This window comes from Brassica napus, chromosome A3 (genome assembly GCF_020379485.1).
Source record: "Brassica napus cultivar Da-Ae chromosome A3, Da-Ae, whole genome shotgun sequence".
Taxonomy (NCBI): Eukaryota; Viridiplantae; Streptophyta; class Magnoliopsida; order Brassicales; family Brassicaceae; genus Brassica; species Brassica napus.
Genome location: NC_063436.1, coordinates 6,082,052 through 6,099,954, shown reverse-complemented (window position 1 = coordinate 6,099,954; position 17,903 = coordinate 6,082,052). Strand labels below are relative to the sequence as shown.

Sequence of the window (17,903 nt, the reverse complement as noted above, 5' to 3'; positions counted from 1 at the left end):
AGCTTTTTAAAAATTTGCCTCAGTTTAATAAAAAGAACGAAAATAAGCAATGATAGTGCGTATATTTAAAAGGCTATAATAAGAGGAGAATGATATATCAAATCTGCTACTTTTATTCAGCTCTATGCCTCGCTATACAAAAGAGTTCGAATACTGAGGTGTACAAATACAGTTGAACTAAAAAGAAAATATTTATATTTTAAAACAAAATAAATCCTATAAATAAATACAAATTTTGTTTGAAGAAAAAATAAAAATTGTTATAAGAGAAAAATATGTGTTATAATGTATATAGAAGAAATAAAAAAAGCGTTTCATTAGGTGATTGTGGTGGTGCGGTGGATCATACGTTGTTTGTGATTTAAGTTATCACAGGCGTATTGATCATTTACTAATGTCACTATAAGTTTATTGATGTTTCCGTGCATGTGTGCAATGTTCTGGATAGTTTTAGATAAGTGAAATGTAGATTAAGGAAAATTGATCTCATAATTATCTCAAGGAGTGAGAAGAAATCGGACATTTGGACTTCATTATAGTTTTTTTATATATTTATTTACTTCATTTGATTTTTGACACACCCACACTAACATACCGTATTTAAACAAGAAAAAAAAATGCATTTACTAAAATACTTGATGGTAAAAAAAAAATACTTGATGGTTGTCTGATATGATGTTGCAAGTCATTGCGCATTATAAAAAAATAGCGTTATTATAGTTTATATAATAGAGACTAAATTATGGGCATTCTGTAACCAAAGATATAAGGGAAAATGTTAAGTAAAAAAAAGATATAAGGGAAATTTTTGAATCTGTTAACTTCTTTTACTATATAAATATATATACCATATATTGTATCTAATATCTATATAATATGACAGCCGTTCATATTCAGAAGTTTCAATACACATAGTTGGCACGACCAAATCTTGATAAGAATCCATTAATAGCAATCATTTTACTTAAGCAGCTTAGAAATGTTTTTCTGGTCTCCTTTTAATAATCTTAAAAGAGAAGAAAACAATAGAACTACAATTAATTATCGACAGACTAATTATAGAAAGAACTATATGAATATGAAAATCACAGACATGCCACATGCGTTGATTCTTATAACACAGCTGTTTAGTTAATTAAGCCTACTAACACGATTACTGTCCTAAACCACTGAATATCAAGCAAAAATATTTACATGACGAATAATGTTTTTTTCTCTTTATATATATATATACATGCATGTGAGGTGCTGGTGATGATGGTTTGATTTTAGTTTAATCAAAATCTAGTTTGCCTTAACAGCACCCAGGACTACTGTCAAGGCCATTTACAAACTAAAATTTATCCAGCGTTTCTTTACTTTCTTTCATTTTCATGGTCCTTGCACGTTCAGAAAGATTATAACTAATTAGATACTGCGAGTCTGCGACTAACGAGACAATAAACAATTGTTATCTTCATGAATGATAACAAGTTAACAACAACGGCGATAATAATAATCAACTAAAATTTCTTGAAAATACGAAAGCAAATATAACAAATTGATGGGTTCATCCTCTTTTTATGGTTAATATATAAAAATTTAACTTGCCTAACTATTAGACACCCATCTATGTCAGCATGATCTAAAGTTTAATTAGGTATGCGAAGGCATGAGTGGGTTTAGATCTGCTGATTACGAAGATTCTCTTTCATTGTATGCTTTGCTGTACGTCATCGTTTCTAAATAGGAGCTCGAACGCGCACCTAACGTCAATCTCAGTGTTAATTTGAAGCCTTGAAGTCGTTTTTCACAATAACCATCCTCCATCGTTTCCTTTCTTGCTTGATAAGAAAGTGACAAAATATCGTATCCAATATATTTCTTAAAATTTAAATTTTATATAAAAAAAAGGAATAATTACAAATGTTTGGATTTTTTCTTGTGAGATAGCTAAATTAATAAAGGAAACATTAATTGTTGTTCAAAAAGAACAATAAAGGAAACATTAATTGATTTTTACAATCTTCCATCTATTATTGAGTAAATCCTATATATTCTGTAGACTTCTTTTAGCTAAGGACATCTCCATTCCCACTCCATAATTTACTCCAAATATATAGTGAAAAATGGAGTATGAACAAACAATAAAAAATCACTCCATTTATGGAGTAATCACTTTTTTGTTTATTCATTACTCTATTTTCCACTCCATTTTGCAGTATATATTTGGAGTAAATATTTGCTTCTATCCACTTCATTACTCTATTTTCCACTCCATTTTGCAAAAAAATACATATTTGCTTCTATCCAATATATTTCTTAAAATTTAAATTTTATATAAAAAAAAGGAATAATTACAAATGTTTGGATTTTTTCTTGTGAGATAGCTAAATTAATAAAGGAAACATTAATTGTTGTTCAAAAAGAACAATAAAGGAAACATTAATTGATTTTTACAATCTTCCATCTATTATTGAGTAAATCCTATATATTCTGTAGACTTCTTTTAGCTAAGGACATCTCCATTCCCACTCCATAATTTACTCCAAATATATAGTGAAAAATGGAGTATGAACAAACAATAAAAAATCACTCCATTTATGGAGTAATCACTTTTTTGTTTATTCATTACTCTATTTTCCACTCCATTTTGCACTATATATTTGGAGTAAATTATGGAGTGGGAATGGAGATGTCCTTAGCTAAAAGAAGTCTACAGAATATATAGGATTTACTCAATAATAGATGGAAGATTGTAAAAATCAATTAATGTTTCCTTTATTGTTCTTTTTGAACAACAATTAATGTTTCCTTTATTAATTTAGCTATCTCACAAGAAAAAATCCAAACATTTGTAATTATTCCTTTTTTTTATATAAAATTTAAATTTTAAGAAATATATTGGATAGAAGCAAATATGTATTTTTTTGCAAGTTAGAAGCAAATATGCATTAATCAAGCGCATTTGTAGATGTGGTAATATTTATAAAACTTGAATCATGAGCATCTTAATTGATGATTCAAATTATACTAAAACTATCAAAGAAAATTATTTTTAGTAAGTGGTGTTAATTCATTTTGAAAAACACTAAAGATAAAATCCTTATTTGCTTTTGATGTATACTTACGTTGATAACTGACAAAAAAGCATATATATATACGTATATACGAGAAACATCAGTGAATTTGTTTTTTGAAAATAGAAACATCAGTGAATTAAATGGTTGTATATATTAACTTTGAATTTTTAGTCTTGTATAACTTAGATAGTGGATTTGAAATTTGATACTGATCTGTTAGAAATCAAATTACTATATGCAAAATAAATATCATAAGGTACATAACTTAACACTGTACCAAAAAACTATTAATGTACAATAACTTAACATTGTACCAAAAAACTATTAATGTACAATATTGTTATATGGCCCATGAAACAGTATTAATCAGTTAAATGGAAATGAAAATATATAACTTCTTTTAACTTCCACTTCATTATGTTCCCTCTGAAACATCTGAAAATAACTGACATGTAGCATATGCTCTATAAATGATTTCCCTGGTTAATCTCAGAATATAATATTGTCTTACAAACAATTTTATTTATAAAAAATCATACCATAATTTCAATAACGATCCACATTCGAGCTATTAACAAACATGTAATACGAAATACATCCATTTATTTTCAATAAAAATATAGAAAGTAGCCCTGACCAGTCTGCGAACATCGAAGAAGGCGGATTGCATTTGTTGATTACTTCTGACCAGACATCAAGGCTGTACCCGCACGACAGTAGGATATGATCCCTGGTTTCTAAGGAAATGATTAACCCCGATTTTTTTGTCGGGTTTCTTAACTCATGATCTGACATTTTTTGTTTGTTTTTTTTTTAATATTTTTCGGTTAAAAGACAATTCTTATATTTCTTATTTAAGGGCATGATTAACCCCGGTCTCTTAGCCGGGTTTCTTAACTCATGATTTGACATTTTTTTGTTTTCTTTTACACTTTTCGGCTAAGATACGGCTCTTATATCTTTTATTTAAGAGATGATTCTTACTTTTTTTTAAATTAAAATCTAAGGAAAACTAAGAACCGTCTCTTAACTGAAGCTAAGTATTTCAATTAAGAAACCGAGGTTAATGATAATCTAAGAGACGGTTCACATAGCTTTTTTTAATTAAAATCTAAAAAAAGTTAAGAACCATTTCTTAGCCAAAGTTAAAAACCCTAATTAAGAAACTGGGTTAATGATGTTATAAGCCTCTAACCTCTCTAATTATATGTAAACGGTCATTTCTCTATGACAAACCCTTTTCCTTTGCTACTCGTGAGAAATTTCTTTATTATAACATAAAACCATATCTTAAGAATTTGGACCATTTTTATAATTGCATATCACACTCTAATTCATTTCCCTTTTAACTGAATTTTTAGTCAAAGCATAATTATATAACCTTATTAAAGCTCTCTTTAATAGTCAACACTTATTTAGTTTATTTTTGTATAGAAGCATAATTATATATACTTCAATTTTTATTTTATAACTTATAAAATAATTGGTGAATTAAATCATTTAGTCATATTTATCATTTATTTTAATAATTTACGTATACTCAAGTAATATAAAAAAAATATCGTGAAGTCCTTAAATTTTTGTATATAAATGAATTAAATTAATATAAATTTTAATAATGTTTCAATAATAAGAAAGAGATGATTAATTATTTAATAAATACAATTAAAAGATATGATTATATTTTGTTGAATAAAAGGAACATATATTTATATTTAAGACAAAAAGATATAGAGAGACATTAAGAGTAGATTAGTTACAAAATCATTTTACATAATTATCATTAATGAATATCTATAATTTCAAAATTTTAAATATTGTTTTTGGTAAAACATGATAGGGACACATACAATGTTAAATTTATATATTTTCTGTTTTAATAAAACGTATTATGAAATAAATTTATCATTTTAAAAGATATGTAAACTAATGTTATTATACTTTTGTAATAAAAAAGAGTCAATTAGCTAAAAAACCATAAAAAGTTGGAAATTAGGTAAAGACATATGATGTGACAAGTTTTGTGTCTATCAACAAAAGTACCATGGTGTGGGATTTAGGGTATTGACTTAATTAGAGAAAAAAATGTGTATATAGGATGCAATTTCACTAAAAAGGAACATCTATTTAGTTCAAAATAGTAAAATATATTATAAAAAAAAGTTAGGAATTAATTTTAAATAAATTTCATTAATGAATAATTAAGAATTTTTAAAATCAATGGTATTTTTGGTAAATCACATATAGAGACAATGAATATCTATTGTTTTCTTAATAGAATAGATTTGCATATATTAGGTATCTATATCTTTAATTAGGTTTACATAAACTAATGAAAAAAATTACTATCTGAATATTTGATATGAAAGTAAAAAGTACATTTAGTTATCTAATTGTATAACTACTCAATAACTGGATTTGCTTTGCATATAGTTTTTAAAGTATAGTTGACTAACTTTTTTTTTTTAGTGTCACAAAAAAAAAAGTTGCCTAACTTTTTAATGTATTAAGTAGAGATTGATCCACGCATCCGTGCGCGTATTGTTTTTCATAATTAATTTTTCATATTATAGATGGGTCGTAAAATAACTAATTATATTCAAAAGATCTGGACCAAATCATTTAATATGGTAATTTTTGGTACAAATATCCGAACTCGTTTCAGATACATTTGTCATTTAGATAGTTTTAGGTTCCTATACACCAGAACCGAACTCATCCAGATCCAAAAGAACCAAACTCAAAACCCACACATAAATTTATAATATTTAAGCTGTGTCAAATTAAAAAAAAAACGATACCCGAAAAGAATAACCCGTACATAAATGTATAGTCAATGCTCATGCCTAACTGATTTTATAAACTAATAAAAATGATTCTTTTTATTTGTTTTGCTAAATTAAGTGAAATATAAATAATTTTTTATTTAGTAAAATAATTACACAGAATAAAAAATTAAGTGATAATAAATGCAATACATTTTTATTATTTTGATTTAAGTTATTATTTTATTCACAAAACATTCTCTGAATTATATTTTGGCTACGTAATTTTCCACCAATGAAAACTTTTTTTTTATAAAAAAAATTAGTAAAACAAACTAAATCAAATGTTTAACCATATGCAAACCCCAATTATTTTACATTTTTGATTCTATAATTTGCACAAAAGTTAATGTTGATTAACTAATAAATAAAATATGAGCTATTATTATGATAATATAATTAATGATGTGATATATTGTTAAGATAATATAATTAATGAAATTGTTAAACTAAGTAAAATATAGAAATATAATTAATGTAATTATTAATGAAAGTTGTAAAAATACACTATATTTATTTTTTATACTGCTATCAATGTTTCTAAACAATTCTCATTTATACTTTTATCTATATTTTCAAACAATACCAGAAGGTATTTCAGTTTTAATAATATAGATTGAAGATCCTCAATAATAAGAAAAAAAGAAGGAAAGAATCTGAGAAAACTAAGCTCATGATCATTAATTCTCCAATTATAAATTTATATCACTTTTTTATTCTCACTCAATTTACATCAAACTATATATTAAGAAAAAAAGAAGACAACTGTTGGTATAGTTTAAAAGAAAAAACGATTGAGTGCGAGACATTTATAAAATGGGTTCTTCAAAACTTTTCGTCGCATTCGCGATAGTGATTACATTGTCCATCTACTATGATCATTTATCCGGTATGTCGTCTATCTATAATTTATTATTGTTACATTAATCACATATTCAAGTTGACAAGTTGTACTGATTTTAATTTGTTTTCATCTTAAAAATTACTTTGTATGATTGTAGGAATAGGAATAAACGCGATAGTTCTGCCTCCGGATTGTTTCAACGACAAGCCATGTAACATAACGTTTAATAATCAAGCATGTAACAAAATGTGTAGAGGAATGTCTTATAAAGATGGTCTCTGCACGGACCCTGAACTCATCCCTCCCTATTTCTGGCGTTGTTGTTGTAACCCAAAATAACTACACTTTCTTTGATCAATATATTTCTTTTTTTAATGCTTTAAATATCTAGGAATATAAAAAAATTGTGAGAATTTCATATAAATATCTAATTTGATTTGTGCACTGTATTTTTCCAGAAAATAATAATTTTATTATGAGATAATTGTGATTGTTTTTTTTTTGACATCGAGATAATTATAATTGTTATTTAACAAAAAAAAACACTTCATAATATCTTATATATTAAAACAGAAGTCACAACCTTGATTCATGTGTGATTTTTTAGAAAATGGACCATCAGTCCATCACTAGAGTTTCATTACATTTAATTGTATTATTAATGTTATTATTACGTTAAACCCCATATTATAAACAACTGTTAGTGAATGTATAAATGTATTGTATTTATTCATATACACCAAAAGTCGTGTATTATGTTTTAGTCAATACAAAATAAACGAACACACGTCATATTTGCACAACATCTAATTCATGTTTTTGTCATTTTCCTGTTTTCCACACATCTGCATTAAACAGACTTCTATGAACATAAACAACATCAATTAATATTTACAGCATCCACAAGTTTCTTGGGTTGTAAAAAAAAATTTCTTGGGTTGTTAGCCTTTGACATGTTTCTTCTATGTATTGTCAGGTTCATTTTTACACCATGATGTGCCTCAATTCATTAACCATTGATGTTATAAACTAAACGCAGTAAGCATTTGGAGAAGATGAAGATGGTGAATACTAAAATCGGATATAATATATATATATATCATAATTTATTGGCCACAAAAAAAAAATTATGTCCTACATTTAAAAGTCAATTAATTATAAGCCATATCTTTTGAAATAAATCCTCCATATCTTTCGAAACAATAACTTTGAATCTAAGCAAATATCGTTTACGATTTTTTTTTTATTTTAAAAAAATTTGTTTGTACGTATATTCTATGTATCACGTGATTTCATTCCATTAATTAGAAACCTAAAATTATAGTTAGTTACAAAAAAAAATATACCTAAAATTATAGTTCAAGGAAAATCTGTTCCAAAAACAAAAAACAAATCTGTTCAAAATATATTCTTTCATGATTTTCTATATACATATAGATACGTAAACGAGGAACATAGATGTGTACTCATATTTATATCAAGTCCATTCTTAATAGTATAAATGTTTGAATCAAGGACATGACCGCATCAGTTGCACGCGTTTGTGGATACAAATAGTTACGATTATAAACATTATTAAGAGATTTGTACGACGGGTAGAACGATTATAAACATGTAAACTATAACATTCTTAAAATGAAAATGATATACATATATTCATTTCAAAATATGGTTCAAAAATATCACATTCATAATATCATTTTTCATGTTTACACTAACCACTTTTACATTTATTTTTAATGAACGGTAAAAAACATTTATAACCCTAGGGTTAACTAATATAGACTTAGGGTTTACAATTGTTTCATGTTTACACTAACCACTTTTACATTTACTTTTAATGAAAGGTAAAAAACATTTATAACCCTAGGGTTAACTAATCTAGACTTAGAGTTTACAGTTGAAGGGTGGAGTAGATTTTTGAAACGTGAAATTTAAGATTCTAATAAATATATAAAAACCTACTTTAAAAAATAAATTTTTTTAAATTAGTTTCTAAAATAATTTTCGATTTTTAAAAAGAAATTTTGAAAAACCAATTCAAAATAGAATTTATAAAAAAAGTTTGAACTTGAAAAAATATAATTAGAAAACATAAAAAAAATATTATTTTTTTCATTTTTATGGGCAATTCTCTCAAATAGATATTTTTTTCAGTTTTTATCACAAAAATAGATCTCAAAAACTAAAATCACCAAAATAGCATTTTTTATTTTGAAAATAGATCATGTTTTAAAAATTAATAGACATATATATATATATATATATTATAATATATATCAATTTATAATTGAAAACAAAATGTTTATATAAAAATAAATGAAAACAAAATCCGCGCGGTTGCGCGGATCGAGATCTAGTGTTTTTCTAAAATCATAAAGGTGTAAGAAAATCTGAGAGACAATGGTTATTTTAACTGAATTTTTATGCATATTTTTCGTTTCGAATTATAGATATGTGTGTGTGTGTCTAATTTACACGAACTCCGAAATATTTAAATAAACTATATATTTTTTTTGAAAATCTATCTAAATCTGTACTGACCTTAATCAAACTGTTAATTCTAATGATTAAACATCTAACATGGAAATCAACTTAATAACCAACAATCCTTAAGATCCACGTACCTTCTATCTCCATACTTTTGAACATGTAGGTAATGCCACGTATTATGATTTCTTATGGCTGTTTCAACATCTGAGTTCGTTCACGAATGATGGATTCCAAATTTCCAATCTCGATGAGTATTTCAGTGACCTATACGAGAACATAACACACAAAGATTACTTATTCTGTGTTCACCAATGTGACTACTCACGGAGGAGGGATCTGTATCCCTCAAGCTCAATATAACTTCTTTATCCTGAAAATACACTGAAATCACCTCTGATCTTGGGATCCTTGATAGTGATGACACTATGAGCTAAATGATCTCACTTGTTCTCTTCTCCGATCGATCTTGATATAGTCTCTGAGCTCTCTTTTCTCAAGTTTTCTCTCTCTTCTCTAACTTACTTCTCACTCTTCTGTAAATCGCATGAAGAAAACGATGATTCTTTTTGTTATACATCTGTTGCAAGCCCAATGGACTTATGTTTTGGCCCAACCGTCGGCACAAGGAAAGGACTGAAACTGTTTCAGTGAAACACAAAGCACGTAAATCATCTGGTCGGTGTTTGACTGAATAGTCTCACACAACTTGGAAGAAGTTATGGATATGACGATATTTTTTTTTTTTTTTTTTTTTTTTTTAACTAACTTATATATTAATTAACGAAACCAACCCCGGAGGGCGAACCGGAACAAGACCTCCGGTTAGTCGATGAAGAAACAGTGAACGTTGAAAATAGATTGGGCTTATCGCTAAGTACATGGGAAAGTAAATGAAATAAACAGCGGAAGGGAAAGAATTCCGGCTCAAAGGACCAGAATGGTCACTCGTCATCACCTGAAAAACGCGGCCAACGACACCGACTTAGCCAAGGCCAAGCCGAACACTGTATCTTCATATCCTTTTCAAAAGAGGCGCCGACACACAGATTCAACCATGACCAGACACTACTTTCACCCGTCGGACCGAAACCGTGGAAGTTGAAACAGACCACACCATCGGAGTTACCGCCTTCCCCAAATGGTCCATTTTTATGTCCAAAGCTCTAACCCAAGAAGGTGCTACCCTCCTAAACCGCTGCCCCGCACCACGGAGATTCAAGAAGGTCCACTCCATCAAACCAATAAGAGGCTCATTCACAAAAAAAACGGATCCAAGATATGACGATATTAGAACAAAAGCGTTATGGTTACGAGACTTCTAATTATTATGGAACCTCTCCTTTGTTATTCGTAAGAAATTTATTTATTTAATATTGATTTCTTTATTATTATATCAAACCATATCTTCAGAACTTGGACTATCTTATATAATTGTATAGATAGACGCTCTTTTAATTGGGGTTTTTAATCAAAGCATAATTATAATAGAAATGACTTACTCCTTCTAACTTTAAAATATAATTACTGTTAATAAATTGGGCCATAACCATACTTGTAATATAAATCTCTTTTGTTTAGTTTTACATAAACAATATATTAAGAACATGGACCATTTTATCTAAATATGATATAACCATTTTAAAGCTCTCTTTAATAATTAAAAATTATTTTGATTATTTTGAGTCAATGTATAATTATAATAAAATTTCTTGCTCCTGATGCATTAACCATATATGGATTGTTGTTAATAAGTGGTCATAACCATAACTAAATTATGTATATATATATATATATATATATATATATATATATATATATATATATATATATATCTTGTTTATAGAGTGCTACAGAGAGTGAGTTTCACAATGAGTTCTTTCAAATACTTGATTGCGTTCTCTCTGGTGGTTGCGTTTGCCATTTCCTATGACCTTTTTTGTGGTGTGTTTCATTATACTTTTAAATATATTACTGGTGTAACTCTTCGTATGTTTTCCCGATAACAATTTCTTATGATGATTCACATGGTTGTAGAGATGAAAATTAACGCTCAATGTCAGACGTGTTTTGACTATTGTAAAGAGTCAAAAATTGGTACAAGAGTAAGCGCATGGTACCAGAGTATGCAATGCAACACACGGTGTTTAGAAATGGCTTTCAGGGGTGGTAGTTGGCTAGTTGCATTCAATACCATGAACTTCTTCACAAACCTTCTATTGATTATTCTCGTCGTTGTAAACATTATGTATAAATATTATTCTTTTAGTGCTAGGATCATATAAATATATAGTTTTATTGTTTTTTAATTTTACTTAAAATCTAAATAATCCGCGAAGTATGTGAAGTTCTTCATCAGGGGTTTTGGTGTACATTCTTGCAAAAATTGTTTTAGTATTTAATACGCATGATAAAAAAAATTATATTTATAAAATCTATTATTGGCACTATAACTTTTATAATGTTATTTTTTATATATAATATGTACAATTGTACTGTAAATGTGGCGTAGAGATATTATAATTTTATTACTGGTTATTTGCTTAATCCATTTGTTTTTATTAACCATTTTCTTGCACATAGTTGGTCTGGGATATATATATTTACTTGAACTCCCCAATACAAATCATAAAAGAAGAGCAAAGAAAAAGCTGTATTTTCAGGTTAAAAGCCCTATTCTGGAAAGCTATGTCATCATTCAATTTACAAATCTAAAAGAAGAGCAAAGAAAAAGTTGTTTTTATTAACGTTTTAAACTTTCAATTTACAAACCGTTAACATATGTCATCATTCATCTATAATTTCATCGATTTTAAATGAAAAATAATTAAAGATTATAGCTGAGGGGTTTTATCACTAAAAAAACGTGTAAAGTAATTTATAAAAACTTGTAAAATTAGATTATAAATCCTTATAAATATTTTTATAATTTCTTTTGACTTTTATAACCAATTGATACATTATTTTTGAACTCATATAAAAAAAATATAAGACTTTAAAATTAACTTATAAATTTATAACCTTTTACTAATGTTTAATAATGTTTTATCAATAATTTTATGAAAATTCGCAATTCTTACTACAATGCTTATCAACTTTTATAATCTATTAAAACAGAAGTACAATTAGTACTTAAACCTTATTTTTCCTTGATATTTACCATTCCATACCATTGGACTTATATACACAGTCGTTTTTAACTTACCAAACCATGCCTAATAAATTAATGTGCACTTAAAACGAGTGAAATATGACTTGGTTTAATTATTGACCCACATCGTTCACTTAAAACTGAGTTAAATATGATTCGGTATAATTTTGACCCGTTATATGGCTTCACTTAAAACTGAGTTAAATATACCACCAAATATATATGACTCGGTTTAATTTTGTCTGCAGAAATCAAAACAAACATGTTTCAATACAAAATATTCCTTGGTTCACTACATACAAAAAAGATATACATATATAGTTACGTTCACTACATAAAAAAATTCTCAAAATACTTAACCATGGTAAAGCAAATGTCTCGGTTTAGTTTGGTCTGCAGAAATCAAAACAAACATGTTTTGATACAAAATATTCCTTGGTTAAATGTTTATCTCAGAATTAACCAATATATCATTAGATATTACCGGTGCACTAAATCAAAACAAATAGAACTTTTTTGATTCCTAACATTGATATTATTCCTAAACAGTTTCCTATTATTACGCAATCTAATAATATAACTAACACTCTACATATGAACTTGCAAATCACGTATGGTTTATCTTAGAAATAAGAATATTCTGAGTATCATGATGATTTAATCTAAAAGGGATAAGTATTACTTAATTCAAATACGTATATTCTCATTCAATACGTTCATATCTCAACTGAAAATCGAGTTGTAGTTCATAATATCCTATTTGACCTAGGCTACCAGAAACAAACTATATATACATCTTCTCTATTGCATGAAAAGAACAAAATTTAACGCAGAAAAACCTAAGCATGCTCACCCCCAATAATCAAGCGGGTCAAATCTTAGCTGAGACAAGTGTCCACCATTAACTCAAAAGCTACAACTAGCCTGTTTGATGAAAAATCATAACACGACACAAAAAAATAGAACGAAACAAAGTTTCTTCTAGCTGGTGACATGATAAATAATAATCATACGACCATAAGCATAAATTTAAACAAAAAATGGAAAACAGAATCAACTACAAACCCTGCAGCTCTCTTTCTACAGAAAGTAAAATATACATTATTATTTTTCTAGATTCTGTACATTTTACTTTCTGCACAAATTTATATTTGATTTTACTTTATATACAAATTTATATTTGATTTTTATTTCAGTTAAAAAATAACTGCATAGATATATAAAATACATAGATGCAATTTTAAGTTGATACAATCTTCTTTAAAAAAATGCTCACATGATATATTAATACATAGTTAGACTTTTTATAAAAAAAAACTATTATTTAACTGATCAAACACACATCCCAATAGAAAAAAATATAACACAATAACAAAATATATGATCTGAATAATAAATTAAAGTATCACAAACGAAACCATAAAATAAAACCATTAAATTGTTGCATTTTGAAATGTATTTGTAATTATCAAAAAAATACAATAAAAAAATTACAACCGCACGGGTGCGCGGATCAGTATCTAGTATGTTAGTAAGTTGAAAGTTTAAAGCTTTAAAATATTAGTTAAAGTGTTGTCTTCCGAGTCAAAAGTTACCTAACAAAACGACTGCAAACTCAAGGTTTAAAAGCATAGGGGTGGTACTTCTTGTGTCCCGAAGAAGTAGAAACAGTAAATCATACCGGCTTTGAATGTTTTATGGCTCAACAAGTGTGGACACTTCTAATGTTCAGTTACCCGCTTCAGGCCTCCATGGTTCTATCCAGGAGAGCATGTTTTACTTATAGAAATGTCAAAACAAATCGATATCCTAGAAGAAATCAGACAAGTGACACCTTGGATTCTATGGATATTATGAAAGAACAGAAACAAATGTTTATTGGAAGGTGTCAAATTTCTGTCAGAAAATAGTAGAAATAGCTTATGACGATGCACACTATTGGCTGATACACCAAAAAGAGAGATGTAAGCGAGTACTACTATACAAACCAATAAAAGTAAATGGATCCAGTGAGAGGAACGCTGTTTAAGGTGTAACATATATATGAATTGATTTTTTACCAAAAAAAAAAAATATATATGATTTGCTTGGTCGAAATCAAAAACCATATCTGGGGCATCCTATTTAGCGAAAAAAATGTCAGGGGCATTCTTAATAGTGGGGGATAACTCACTTTTGGTTCTATTTCATAGTCACCGATCATCCTTACAGGCTCTGTCTTGTTTTGATCCATAAGTTAAAAGCTGAATGGGAAAATATATGATTCTACCGTCCACGGCTAATGGGCCATCCACGTCCGCTCTCTCGGCCCGTGGACCCATCCTGTTTTAATGGTCGGTGGATTAATTTTCTAAGGCTCGAAAGACTTGTTTACTGACCATGCAATTATCACATGACATTTCTCCGTGCTTTGGTCTCATTTACACGGTATCGCGAATCACTTTCTGATAGATCATCCATCCTTCTACTCAGTGTCGGTCCAGACTAATTCGGCACCTAAAGCGTACAGAAAAATAATGTCCCCTTACTATAAAACTAGAAACTCTGTTAATTAATACTAAAAAATACTGTGAAATTATGTTGTTTTTCACTAAAATTAATAAAATATCAAAATATTATTTGTGAAAAAAAATTAGTCTTGATTTTTTCATAAAAGCAGTTTACTAATTTCAAATAATCAAGTATTTTAGTTAATTCATATATCATCTATTGCCCATGAGAAATAGTTGTACGTATATAATCCTTTATGGAATTCAATGAATATTTTATTTCTACAGAAGCAACTATAATCGAAATTATCGATAATCAAACCATGCATTTTCTTAGAATTTAAGCATGTCATCGATTTTTGTAATTGCTTTTGACAACATTTCAAATTCTAATCCTATTTGCTAGTAGCATTTTCTACAAATCCAAAAAGTTCTAATCTATATAGTAGAATAAAACATATGAAAAATCATGTCAATATCAATTTCACCTTGCATAATTTTTTTATGTGATAATTTTAAGTTTGTTTAAACTTGAAATTTTTATAAAAAATACAAAAACTTACAAAAAGAAGGTTTAATCACAATGAAACATGTCATATGAGCAACTGGTGATTAGGGTTAATTGTTTCTTGAGGAAAAATTGTTATGGTTGAGGGATTTGAGTCCAAGCATAAAAATTATACTCCCTCCGTTTTTTTTATTTGACGCTTTAGGATTGTGCATATAGATAAGAAACATTTAGGCGTAAATTTTTATAAGGCAGGTAGCATTGTCGGTTGTCAACTCGTCTATATAATCTTTCTCATAATTGTAATATCATAATAAATCAGCGTTAAAAAAAGGATAAGAAACATTTAATTTTCTAAACAAAAACATTATTAATTGTTTCACTACAAGAAAACGTAAGTTTAACGAGGATAATTAACGAGGAAAAATAATCCTCGTAAAAGTACGTTGATTTTACGAGGAAAGTACGTGGAAAAAGAGAAGCATCGTTATTTCGTCGTAAGGTAACGACAAAACAATTTCGTCGTAAAGACGATGTAAATTGACGTGGCTTTTACGAGGAAACACTATTTCCTTGTAAATACCACGTAAACTTCGCGAGTTCTTTACGACGAAATACTTTACGTGTACTTAACGAGGAAATTTTGAATCCACCAACTTGGTAGGTAGCTCACGTTTTTTTTGGCCATCCAATTAATTTTCGTCGTAATTTCACACGAGGCTATACTTTTCACACATATGAGTATGGTAGACAGCGGACGACCAGTAACTATGGAATATGTGTGAAAGGGGAAATAGATTTCTACGGGATCTTGACGGAGATTATTGAAGTCGAATTTCCAGGGATATTGAAGCTGAAATGCGTCCTCTTCCAATGTGAATGGTTCGATTCCGTCGTCACAGAGGTGTTCGGTCTAACAAATTCGGTGTAGTTGATGTCAACGGTGGACGAAGGTACAACAAATTCGAGCCTTTCATCTTAGCTTCACAAGCAGACCAAGTTAGCTTCCTTCCATACCCTCGAATGAGAGATTCGGGTATAAATTGGTTAGCTGTGATCAAAGTTACACCTCGAGGACGAATTATCAGTGGAGAAGAACCACCATTGCAAGAAGAACAGATAAATGAAGTCGAGGAACCTGAACAAGAAATTGATGACATCCTTCTCATTGATCCGCATAATCACGAGTACGAAGATCTTACCGACGATGCCAAAGACGAAGCTGTTAAAGACGAGTTTAATGAAAATAATGATGTTTCTAGTGATGACGAGAATGTTGATGTATCCGATTGATGTATTTGATTTTATGTAGTTTGTTTTATGAATAAGATAATGTGGGAGTTTGATTTATGAATAAGGTAATGTGAAAGTTTATTTTAATTATGAATATGGACTTGTGGTTTGGGGTTTGGAATATTTTATAAATAGGGTTTGAGGTGAAAGAATAGATTGAGGTTCAAGGGTAGATGGGTTTGGGGTTTGGAATATATGAAGTAGAAGATAAGGAAGATGGGGTTTGGGGTTTCGGATTTTAGGGATTTATACGTAATACTCGTTAATTCCTCGTAAGCCAAAATCGTCGTAAGGTTGTCGTAAGGCCACGAGGAGTTTACGACGAAATTAAAAAAAAATAAAGAAAGCGGGGCACGCTAATTCCACGCAAGCCAAAATCGTCGTAAGGTTGTCGTAAGGCCACGAGGAGTTTACGACGAAATAAAAAAAAAATAAAGAAAGCGGGGCACGCTAATTCCACGTAAGACTCTCTGAGTGAATGAAAATAAGTAATTGTGGTTTGGAATGAAAATAAAGATAGGGTTTGGAATATATGAAGTAGAAGATAAGGAATATGGGGTTTGGGGTTTGGGGTTTCGGGTTTTAGGGATTTAAATGGAATACTCGTTAATTCCTCGTATGTTAACGTCGAACTTACGACGAATTCCTCGTAAATACCACGTAGGACAGATTCGTCGTAAATACCACGTAGGACAGATTCGTCGTAAATACCACGTAGGACAGATTCGTCGTAAATACCACGTAGGACAGATTCGTCGTAAATACCACGTAGGAGAGATTCGTCGTAAATACCACGTAAAGTAAATGATGAACGCGGCCCACTTTAATTCCACGTAGGACGGAATCGTCGTAAACACCTCGTAACCAAAATCGTCGTAAACACCTCGTACCGTAAAAACTAGAAAAAAAAAGAAGAAGAAATATACTGGATTTACATGTGACAAGACTTCCAGCAATTATATTACTTAAGTCTCACCAACATAAATTCCAATATCTTCTTCTCTTCCTTTTTTTTCAAATTTTTATAATTTGAATAGGATTGGATTTGAGAGTATGAAGTGAGATAGGGTGTGATTTGGGAGTTTGGGTGTGGGTTGAGAAGGAGAGTTACGGGTATATTTATAGGGAAGCTTTCCTCGGTAATTCCACGTAAGCAAAATCGTCGTAACGTCCTCGTACCTAAAAAACACGGGCCTTTGTAATTCCTCGTAACTTCCTCGTATAATAAAACGCGGGCCTTT

General features: G+C 29.0%; 1 long non-coding RNA gene across 1 annotated transcript; it reads left to right on the top strand.

Annotated features, from left to right (window-relative positions):
* Positions 1–6,362: 6,362 nt before the first annotated feature.
* Positions 6,363–8,113, top strand: LOC125601414. The gene is made up of 2 exons (XR_007334239.1): positions 6,363–6,776; positions 6,889–8,113. It is a non-coding gene; the product is annotated as an uncharacterized LOC125601414 (long non-coding RNA).
* Positions 8,114–17,903: the final 9,790 nt, after the last annotated feature.